We start from the raw sequence: 11,187 nt of genomic DNA on the forward strand, positions 1-11,187 counted from the left end.
CACTAATGTTGAAATATCTGAAAGTGAAAGCAAGAAAACACACCCATTTACCACTGCAACTAAAAGAATAAAATATCTAGGAATAAACCTACCTAAGGAGACAAAAGACCTGTATGCAGAAAACTATAAGGCACTAATAAAAGAAATTAAAGATGATACAAATAGATGGAGAGATATACCATGTCCTTGGATTGGAAGAATCAACATTGTGAAAATGACTCTACTACCCAAAGCAATCTACAGATTCAATGCAATCCCTATCAAACTACCACTGGCATTTTTCACAGAACTAGAACTAAAAATTTCACAATTTGTATGGAAACACAAAACACCCCTAATAGCCAAAGCAATCTTGAGAACAAAAAACAGAGCTGGACGAATCAGGCTCCCTGGCTTCAGACTATACTACAAAGCTACAGTAATCAAGACAGTATAGTACTGGCACAAAAACAGAAAGATAGATCAACGGAACAGGATACAAAGACCAGAGATAAACCCAAGCACATATGATCACCTAATCTTTAATAAAGGAGGCAAGAATGTACAGTGGAGAAAGGACAGCCTCTTCAATAAGTGGTGCTGGGAAAATTGGACAGGGACATGTAAAAGTATGAGATTAGATCACTCCTTAACACCATACACAAAAATAAGCTCAAAATGGATTAAAGACCTAAATGTAAGGTCAGACACTATAAAATTCTTAGAGGAAAACATAGGCAGAACACTCTATGACATAAATCACAGCAAGATCCTTTTGGACCCACCTCCTAGAGAAGTGCAAATAAAAACAAAAATATACAAATGGGACCTAATGAAACTTCAAAGCTTTTACACAGCAAAGGACCATAAAGAAGACCAAAAGACAACCCTCAGAATGGGAGAAAATATTTGTAAATGAAGCAACTGACAAAGGATTAATCTCCAAAATTTATAAGCAGCTGATGCAGCTCAATAATAAAAATGCAAACAACCCCATCCAAACATGGGCTGAAGACCTAAATAGACATTAAACCAAAGAAGATATACAGACTGCCAACAAACACATGAAAAAATGCTCAACATCATTAAGCATTAGAGAAATGCAAATCAAAACTACAATGAGATATCATCTCATACCAGTCAGAATGGCCATCATCAAAAAATCTAGAAACAATAAATGCTGGAGAGGGTGTGGAGAAAAGGGAACACTCTTGCACTGCTGGTGGGAATGTGAATTGGTACAGCCACTATGGAGAACGGTATGGAGGTTCCTTATAAAACTACAAATAGAACTACCATCTGACCCAGCAATCCCACTACTGGGCATATACCCTGAGTAAACCATAATTCAAAAAGAGTCATGTACCAATATGTTCATTGCAGCTCTATTTACAATAACCCAGAGATGGAAACAACTTAAGTGTCCATATTGGATGAATAGATAAAGAAGATGTGGCACATATATACAATGGAATATTACTCAGCCATAAAAAGAAACGAAACTGAGCTATTTGTAATGAGGTGGATGGAGCTAGAGTCTGTCATACAGAGTGAAGTAAGTCTGAAAGAGAAAGACAAATACCGTATGCTAACACATATATATGGAATTTAAGAAAAAAAAATGTCATGAAGAACCTAGGGGTAAGACAGGAATAAAGACACAGACCTACTAGAGAATGGACTTGAGGATATGGGGAGGGGGAAGGGTAAGCTGTGACAAAGTGAGAGAGTGGCATGGACACATATACACTACCCAACGTAAAACAGCTAGCTAGTGGGAAGCAGCCACCTAGCACAGGGAGATCAGCTCGGTGCTTTGTGACCACCTAGAGGGGTGGGATAGGGAGAGTGGGAGGAAGGGAGATGCAAGAGCGAAGAGATATGGGAACATATGTATAACTGATTCACTTTGTTATAAAGCAGAAACTAACACACCATAGTAAAGCAATTATACTCCAATAAAGATGTTAAAAAAATAAATAAAAAATTAAAAAAATAACAATAGAAACATGTGCTAGTCAATTAAATTTAAGTGCAGTGGCTGAAATTCAATTAAATCTTATGACTTTGTTTCATAAACAATATGCCAATTTTATCTTTATTGATTTATTTCATTTTGTTTCCTTTCTAATTTTACATCAAATACTATTCAAAAATTCTAACAAAATATTATAAAATGATTTTGTCTTGGAAAACTAGAATATTTAAAAATTGAAATGTTTTATAAAAAATCTGAAAGTTTAAACTAAAACACTTTGCAAAACAATTTTTTGCAGGTACCATAATCATGTTTGTATTTGGAGGTATTCTTCCTAAAGCAGTTGCAAGGATTATTTTTTAATTCATTTATCTGCAGATCTTCAGCTTCTTCCAGTTGGGAATTTGTCTATTTAGCACTGATACTTATGTATTAGCTTACACTGCACATTCTGACTACTAAATACTGATAATGATGCTTAAACATTTTGTGATGCTTATAATGTGAACAGTTCTGCCCTAACAGTTCATGTATCAATTCACTGAATCCCCCAAACAATTATATCAGGTAGGCATTTTTTTTTATTACTCCCATAAACCACAGAGATTAAGAAACTTATCCAGATACGGAATTAAAAACTCAAGAAATCTGGCTTCAGAAAATGTGCTATTTTGCTATCCTACCTCTCTATGAAAATAAACCATCAAAAACACATCAAAAGTAAATATAACTCGATTTAAACTTAAAAACAACAACAAAAAAAGTTACAGCTATTATCCTGAGAAGATTATAATGCAACAGTTCTCACTGACCTTCTTGATGTATAAAAATCATTCATTTTCTTAAAATGTCTTCTCCAGGAATGCTTTTCTATCACTATGCTTTCTTTCAGACCATTCTGACATTTTCTCAACCACTATTTTCTATAATTCTAAAACTTATCTCAACCTATGGTTTTCTAATTTTGCTGATAAGAAATCTAAGATCCTTTCAGATCTTCAGGAGAAGAGATCCTGTAATTCTAAGTATTATATCACTGTCATTTATGACTGAAGTTATATTGTTACTGAATGAAACTTTGGTCCATTTGCCTGACACACAGCAAAGGTGAGCTACTGACACTGGGTTGTAGTGACTGAAAGTACAGCGTTTACTGCAGGGTCAAGCAAGGCAAAGCTTAAGCTCATGCTCAGAAGACCAGAACTCCCTGACGGCTTTCAGCAAAGGAGTTTTAAAGACAGTGTGAGAGAAAGAGTCACAGAGTGTGTGCAATTCTCTGATTGGTTGATGGTGAGGTAACAGAGTGATGTTTTAGGAATCTCGATCATCAACCTTCTGGTTCCAACTGGACTGGGACCTACCTGCTGGTGGTCAGTTATGCAGTTAACTTATTCCACCTGGTGAGGGATTTAATATCTGCAAAACAACTCAAGGATATGGCTCAGAATATTATCTATAGCCCTCGAGGAGGAACTAATTGTGCTTGATTGTGTTTTATGACTAAATTATTATTATTTTGTCTTGCTTGACTGTTTTCCCTTGTTTCTGTTTTTTTTTTTCTTTTCATTTTTCTGATTAAATTTGTTCTTTGGAAATCAGGGAAGGTCTAGGAGGCTAAAGCTTTTTTACAAACAAGGGGTGGCAGGGGAGGGTCTGTCCCTGGGAAGCCCCCACATGGACCTGCTTGGTTTCAATAGACTATGAAAAATGAAGAATTTTTTCTTCACCAAAATGGTATCTATCTTTCTTAAGACAGTTATGTAACTGTTGTCTCTTCTTTTATCCATGACCTGCTTAGGTGCGATCATTGGTTTCTGTGTCTGAGTTTACTCAGCCCTATATCTCTATCCTCCTATATCTACCAACCCAAACAACTATAGTTCATTTTTTATTTATTTGGCTGTGCTGTGTGGCTTGTGGGATCTTAGTTCCCTGAAGAGGGAGTGAACCCGGGCTCTTAGCAGTGAAATTGCTGAGTCCTAACCCCTGGACCTCCAGGGAATTCCCTATAGTTCCTTTAAATGAATGTTTTATTCAAGGACAAGCTGCTTGAAATACAGTGTATCAAACTCTCACAAAGAATATGCCAGTATTACAGAATCAGCTGGGCAAAATTTCAGTGCCAACTGAAATGAGAAAGACAAATACCATATAATATCACTTATATGTAGAAGCTAAAACATGACACAAATGAACCTATCTATGAAACAGAAACAGACTCACAGACATAGAGAACAGACTTTTGGTGGCCAAGGACGATGGGGCTGGGAGAAGGATGGAGTGGAAGGTTGAGGCTAGCAGACGTAAACTATTATATACAGAATGAATAAATAGCAAGTTCCTACTGTATAGCATAGAGAACTATATTCAGTATCCTATGATAAACCACAACAGAAAAGAATATTTTAAAAAGGAAGGTATATATTATATACATATACACACACACACACATATATATATAAATGAATCACTTTGCTGTACAGCAGAAATTAACATATTGTAAATCAACTATACTTCAATAAAAAAAAAGGTTGTGGGTGTTCACTTGGGAAATAAACATAGAAAGAATCTTCACAAATCCATGAAAAAAAAAATAAAGTAGAATAATAGAGGGCTTAGCAAAAGTGACAAGCTGACAATTTGACTTTTAAGTTTTCTTATTACACAGAAAACTCAATTAAATCTCTTTCGCACCTTTTACAAAATGATTTTCATTTACTTTAAATCAATGAAAACTACACGTAACCCCAGCTTAGAGCTGGTCTTCGAATGCTGAAACTTTCCCCCACAGAGCACCACATTTATATACTCTTTCTTCCTCCTAATGAAGTTGCACAGAGGATCAATAGCAGTTGTTAGCTGCTGTGGCCCAGAAATTTTATATCTGCCTGTCCTGTAGATCTCTAATAAAACTTTAAGGCTATAGAAGTAGAAAGATTATATGGGTGATGATTAGCAATCTCACAATATGAAATTGCTACAAAATGTCTTATTTGCAGCTTTTTTTGGCACTGAATTTGCAACTTAGCACTATGAAAAATGTTTCCATTTGGTCATCAGCTGAGCTAAGGCACAGATAATTTGTTCAGACTCCAAAAGTGATAATTAAGGTTATTACAGTAATAACCCCAAGCATATTTGTAGACTTCCTAGGCAAGAATAATAACCAGCTCATCATATTTTAACTAAATGGTAGTCATTTTGTTTTCTAAAAATAAAATTGGATCCCATTTCATTTTCAGTTCAATGGTATATTTACTATATTAAACATTTATTTTAGTTTTCATTTGACATTAAAACACTTTTTGTCTTACCTGACCCATATTATCAAACTAAATATAAACTAATATTATGCCTATAGTAATCATTAAAACATAGTAATACATTTTTAAGGAGGCAGCTGGCTTTTTTAATACAATTATGACTATTGCAATTTTATATGTTCTTCATAAACAGAAAAAGTACAGATAATACTGTCTTGCAAATTTTAAGTAAGTAAATGGATCTATAAGAAATGTAATTGAATCAAGGCAATGCTCTAAGTGGATAATTTTGTGTTTATAATTATAGCTTTTCTTTCTCATTATTATCATTATAAATTGCAAATTAGATTTCTAAATATTTAAGAGCAGCCTAAAGAATAACAGATGCTTAAGTAACTTCATAGGCGAGGAAAAGACTGATGGACCAGGATTACTAAACCCAGGATTTGCCTAGGGTGTATAAAATAGAGAAGATTATGGGTATTCTTTGAACTACAAACTATAGTTTGCTTTGAATAAATTGAGATTTTTCTGTTAAATATTTTGCTTCCTTGACAAAATTTATTGATGATTAGAATAGTTTCATATTGTTTTTCATTAAATTTTTTCATTCTCTTTCAAACCAAATGTGTGACTGCAATCACTCCTCATTTTCTCTTTAACAATCGAAGTGGTAAAAGTTTAAAATACTTTACTTCAGAAAACTAACCACCATTAAATTTACTCTTCTTATTACTGTTTTCATTTAAAACCACAGTATTCTTTTTAGTTTCATTTTTACAGTCAAAATATTGGATAGAAAATAGTAGACTGCATGAAAGAGAAACAGCAACTTAAGGCAAACAATATTTTTTTATATTTAATATCTTATTATTCTTAAAGTCATTTAAATGGGGAATTGGTGAAACTCAGTTTTATTCCCATTATGTGACTAGGAATTGTTACATTAATTTTCTGTTTGTTTCTTTGACTACAAAATAAAGGACTTGAGGTAAATGATGTTATAATGCAATAGTTTATATTTGCATTTTGGAATGTGATGATATTTTTGATCCTTAACATTGTAGCTAATTATTAATGCAAACAAAAAGTATCAGGTTGTATGCCTGTTACCAGTGGAATCTGAATGAAAGTGATGTTGTTTCTCTCCTCCTTCCATATGGGCAGAAGTGATAGGTCCTGAGATGGCAAGGCTAAAGGATAGAAGGAGCCTCACTGTATATGTATATATATGTGTGTGTGTGAGCACATGTGTGTGTTTATGTGTATGTGTATATGCACATGTATATACACATACGTATATGTCTATACACACATGCACACATACATATAAATACATACAACATATAGTATACATATGGTAACAGGTACTAATATACTGAGTACAATTATAGTGGTCCACATATATGCTAAGATAAGAATTGAGCCCTGTGAATATCTGCTAGATTAGAGTTTTGGGAACATGTCTGAATGAGGAAGTATCTTGGCATTTATGAGTAAAAAAAAGACAGAAGTCAAAGTGCCTGGAACAAAGTGAGCAAGGATGGGGACAGGGAAGAGAGGGTAGAGGGGTTGAGAAGGGCTAGATGATATAGTGCTAAGTAAATAATGTCACAAGGGGGGTAAGTTTGCTTCCACTGAAACAAACAAAAAATTAAACATAAACAAAAACAAAACCTTTTTTTCCCCTAGAGCTTTAAATAGGGAAATGGTGAAACAAAAATTGTCTTACAGAAAGTTCACTATGGCTCCTGGGGAGTAGGAGAGCCAAAGTGAAAGCAGATTGATAATCATGAAGCTATTGGTAGAAGTCAAGGGTGAGACCATGGTGTCTTTGGTGGATGATGACAGTTAAGTCTGAGAAATATAAGTAGTGATTAAGGTTCACTGAATGCAGGGGATGGAAACCTGCAGAAAGTGAAACACCAGTAATTACATTTTTAATAGCCAGTGTTTTATTTCTAGCTAGGATTCTTAGAATTTTTTTTTTCTAAATCAGATTATACTCACAGAAATCAGACTGAAAGAGAATCATGATCCTACTCTATTAAAATGTTGTCCCATGAATGAACTCTACAACTTGTAGTGTATCAAATACATTTAAAAATGTCATTGTATATCTTGTAATCTTCTTTCGATAGACAGATGTACTCAAACTTTCAGTTCTCAAGGCCTTTTTAATAGTATTCTTAAAAAGAATTACAACCCCAGAAAGATTTTTCTTTTTTATGTGTTATATCTATTTATATTTGCCCACTTAGAAATTAAAAAGAGGAATTTAAAAATATTACTTTATATAAAATAAAAATAAACTCATGTTATCACAAAAACATTTAAAAGAACATTAAATATTCTAAAACCAAACTAATTAGGGAAGAGACATTGTTTTACATTTTTGCAAATATAGACTTGCCTACTATAAGATAACTGGATTTTCATATTTATTTCTACATTCAGTCAGTTTAATATGTTGTTTGGTTGAAGCACGTGAAGAACATCCAGCTTCACACAGAAATATGTGGATATACATGTTTGAAACCACATTAAATTTTGTCACCGGCAAAGCCTAGTAACAATTCCCAGGAAATAAAAAGACTTTGGGTAACAAAATAAAGTGTACCTTTTTTTTTCTTCTCTTTTGTGCTTAGTCCAGTTTCACTTGCTCATAGGGTGCCACGTACAGAGGTCTTGTCCTTGTCTTCACAACAAAGATCCTCGAGGAAAAAGCTACGCCGGATACCTCAGCTCACAGAACTGCTGTGGAGATACCGCAATTCAAGATGGCGGGGCCGGATGCCGAGAGGCTGCGCCCTGACCTGCAAGCCGGAGCTGTATGCAGCACAGCTGCACCCAACACGCAGAACTCCGCCCCCTTCCTGCTGACGAGAACCCTATAAAGCAGCCCCGCCCCCACGTCCTGCGGGGGATAGCGTGGGCTGTAGAGCGTTAGCTCGCGTCTCTCCATCTCTTGATCAAAGACAAGCTTTCCTTTGCTTCTGAATGGAACTGGGAATTGGCTCAAGCAACGCTGGGCAGGAGGACTCTTGTTGGGGCCCGACAGGAAAGGGTAGGCAACGGTTTCTTTAAAATTAGATGCGTATGGAATGTGAAACCAAATCAATTAACTTTTTGTATTTCGTTATATTACAATCCACTGATCTACATTGCCCTTACACCGCATCCCTATCCATTTGTGATGTTACATTACAGTCAGTAAGGAAATGCTTGTTCACTGAGTTATGCAGATATGCCAAATACTGACATATGTTTTTAAATAACATCAACTAATACCTGTGCTAATATTACCACCAGGTTTATCAACAAAAACTTTACTGGCAAGCTGTGAAGTTTTCTGTGCTAGATTAAGTGTTTCAAAATTCTAATATTTGGTTGAAAGTTCAAATGTTACCATTCACAACAAAAGTATCATTTCTTTTCCTTGAAGAAATAAGTCCATTTCTTTACTTTTTAAGACAATATCTGTAAAATATTAAAGTCGTAATAAGCACCGTTTATCAGCCAGAAGTTCTCTCTAGTGAAAATGGTTTCCATTAAAAACAACGGGACTTCCCAGCTGACGCCCCACCCCCACAGCCCCTACGCACTCTGGGGCTGCCCTGGGAGCATCTCCTGTGGGAGCCGCAGGCCGTGGGCGGAGGGGCTTGGAGGAGCCTGGCCGGCTGGCGGTAAACAAGAGGCCAGGCTGGAGCCACAGCCGCAGCAGCAAAGCTGCTGATCCTTCGTGGTGAAGGATTGCGGGACGCTTCGCTCTCCTCTGTGGTGATGTTAGTTTGAGTGGGGAAGAGATGGCTGACAGTGTCAAAACCTTTCTGCAGGACCTTGCCAGGGAAATTAAAAACTCCATCTCTGGAAGTTGTACCATCTCAAAGCTAGATGCTCACATTCAGGAAAAGGGAGAGAAACAGCGTTTAAGAGGGCTAGTAGTGTCCTGGCTCAGAGCATAGAGAGGAAGCAAGATTGAGCCACCTATTGTCAGTGAAATTTTCCAGTGCTGCGCATGAAATGGCAGAGTTCTCTGGTTCAGCCTCCTCCTGCTTTCATCAAGTGTTTATTCCTTTGCTTCAGTCAGTTACGGCCCAAACTATCAGTGATCCATCTCTACATAGAGGTGTTTGGTTCTGGCTGGAATTTTCCTCCCATCAATTTTCAGTGCTCCCCCTGTTGGTGCTCAGCAAAGTTGTGAATGCGATTTGGTTTCAGATATAGCTGATCTGGAATTTGAGGTATCAGGGATGAAACCTCACCCATTCCCTGGTGTCAGCAAAATAATTGCTGACATGCTCTTCAACCTTTTGCTGCAGGCTCTGTTTATCCAGGGGATGCTTGTGAGTCTTCCCCACACATCTTGTTGGTCAACTGGTTAGTCTCCTGCATATATTGCTTTTCTACTCACTATACTGGACTTCGCAGCAGATGCCATGCCTCCTACATTATCATTGGCTGCCTTTTCTCTGTCCTCTTCCCCTCGTTTATTATCAGCACTAATGAAGCCAAGACCCCTGGCAAAGCCTACCTTTTCCAGCTGCACTTCCTTTTCCTGGGTGGTTTTCTTAAGCAACGGAATCTTCCACAAAACAGTGTACCTGCAGTCTGCCCTGAGTAGCTCAACCTCTGCAGAGAAGTTCCCCCAAGGTATTAGTCTATTGCCAAGCTGAAGGCTGCTGCACAGTCACGGTGTCGGCCATCCAGAGGGGATGGATGGGGTTGGGAGGACCCTTTGGCAGTTGTTTTCCTTGTTCAACTCCCCCACTATGGAAGGCAGGACCCACCATGCCAAGGGTCCTTTGCATATTCCCTTCTTTCTGAGGAATTGGGATTTTTGTCTGGTGTACCTAAGGCAGAACCTTTCTGACACCAGTAGGTTGATTTTTAACACTGGTGAATCTGAAAGGATCACAGGTTTTTCTGCAGCTCTTTTCTAGCATTTGCCAGCCCCCCTGCCTGAAATGATTTGAATACTTTTCTCCCTGTGCCATTTACCCTCCCACTGCCTCTTCCTGCCTTCCACCATCCTTGGATGAATGGATTTTTGTAGTTCTAGCTGTTGTATTTTGTGGACATGTTATTTTTGTTGTTTTTCTGTGAAGCACATATATTGGATGTTGGAGGTAAAGAAGAATCTGAATTCCTCTTGGTCATTCCACTTATAGCCATCACCGTCTTGTTTCTTGCAATTTTGTTCTCTCTTGCTCTACTGCAAAAAACAAGCCTGAAGGGATAGGACAGGAAGAAAAACCTCATAATCAGATCTGCTGGATTTTAAAGAGTGATTTTCTTTTCTTCCCCTTGAAGGGGAAGAAGCTCTTTTTCACTGGTACATTTAACGTTTCCCAGCTATAGGGAGGTACCAATTTTGGACAAGTGTCACTGCTGCACAGAATGCTCAGAGAACCTGAACTTTTAAGCTCTGGAGGTCAGAAATTTACTGTTGGCCACTGCCAGGTTTGTCTGGTATTTCAAAGGATTATTGGGTGCTGCAAATAGAAGCTGAAGAGGTAAACTTATTAAACCCATTAAACCTGTGGAGGGAAAAAAACAACTAATTTACCTTGCAACTGAAACAATAATCACCTGCCCCCTTCACATAGGTGATTTTCCTAACAACAGCTATCATACTCATATAGGTAGCAGAAGTGCTTCAGGAATAGGGACTTTCCTGATGGTCCAGTGGGTAAGACTCCATTCTCTCAATGTAGGGGCATGGGTTCGTTCTCTGGTTGGGGAACTAGATCCCGTGTGCATGCAACAACTAAAAGATCCTCTGTGCTGCAACTAAGACCTGGTACAGCCTAAATAAATAAATACTTTTTTAAAAAAGAAGTGCTTTATGAATAATTTCCATTTCCTCACACAGAATATTGAGAAATATGTACTCTGGGGTGAAAATTTAATCAAATCAATAATTTGTACTGCTTCATCAAGGACATTGTTTAGTGAAACCTGTAT

General features: G+C 37.1%; 1 pseudogene across 1 annotated transcript; it reads left to right on the plus strand.

Annotated features, from left to right (window-relative positions):
• The first annotated feature begins 8,983 nt into the window (after positions 1-8,983).
• Positions 8,984-10,093, plus strand: LOC309805961 (etoposide-induced protein 2.4 homolog; annotated as a pseudogene). The gene has a single exon. The product of its transcript is annotated as an etoposide-induced protein 2.4 homolog (transcript).
• The last annotated feature ends 1,094 nt before the right edge of the window (positions 10,094-11,187 follow it).

Source organism: Mesoplodon mirus, assembly GCF_964341445.2.
Source record: "Mesoplodon mirus genome assembly, chromosome: 6".
NCBI classification, from domain to species: domain Eukaryota; kingdom Metazoa; phylum Chordata; class Mammalia; order Artiodactyla; family Ziphiidae; genus Mesoplodon; species Mesoplodon mirus.